The sequence below is a fragment of the Acanthisitta chloris genome, unplaced genomic scaffold, assembly GCF_000695815.1.
Source record: "Acanthisitta chloris isolate BGI_N310 unplaced genomic scaffold, ASM69581v1 scaffold8803, whole genome shotgun sequence".
NCBI lineage: Eukaryota > Metazoa > Chordata > Aves > Passeriformes > Acanthisittidae > Acanthisitta > Acanthisitta chloris.
This window is the reverse complement of record NW_008663567.1, coordinates 158,749-159,510: the sequence shown is the minus strand read 5'-3', so window position 1 is coordinate 159,510 and position 762 is coordinate 158,749.

Sequence of the window (762 nt, the reverse complement as noted above, 5' to 3'; positions counted from 1 at the left end):
TCTAATCCAAGTGAGAGAATGAGTGTGTTACCCCCAAAAGTCTCCTGCAGATGGGGAAAAGGATCTCAATTCAACAACACAATAAAATAGAAAAGTGCATCTATATATTTTCCTGTTGGTTAAATCCTGGAACACCGTTTCTGCTTGTTTTGGCTCCTTTTTATTCCTGCCTTTGAGTGTAAAGAAATGGTAAGGAAGTTTATGAATGAGGTCCCGTTCGCATTCCAGTCTCAGCTATGCACTCAGGCTGTTTTCTGCCGAGATCCTGGGATGAGGTCATTTCAAAACCACCTAGTTTGCCCAGTGTGCTCACTCAAACCAGATTGAAATGGACAGATTTGCAGTTACTGCAATGCAAACACCATACAGTAGTTTTCCTGCATGCCAACATCCCCCAAACTTCCATCTAGGAGACTCACGGAAAAAGAAAAGAAGGAAGAAAAAAAACCCCAAACCAATCCTTTTTCCACTATGAAGAGCTGTTGAGCTGAGATCATGTTTATCCACACAAACACTGAAGATCATGCAACCATCTTAACACCCCGAGCTAAGGTAACTACTGAGTAGTCATTTACTACCAGTTGCTCAGGTATTTTAAAGAGCTTCCCGAACATTTGCTTTTGTGTACCTAAGAGAAAAAAAAGTCGCTGACGGTGGGGGAAGGCCTGATGGGGAACATAAAAGTGACAGTCCTTGCTGAAAGAGTAAAGGCAGAAGAAGGAGGTTGTGACAAGAGGATATAAAATACCCTGCAATTCATCA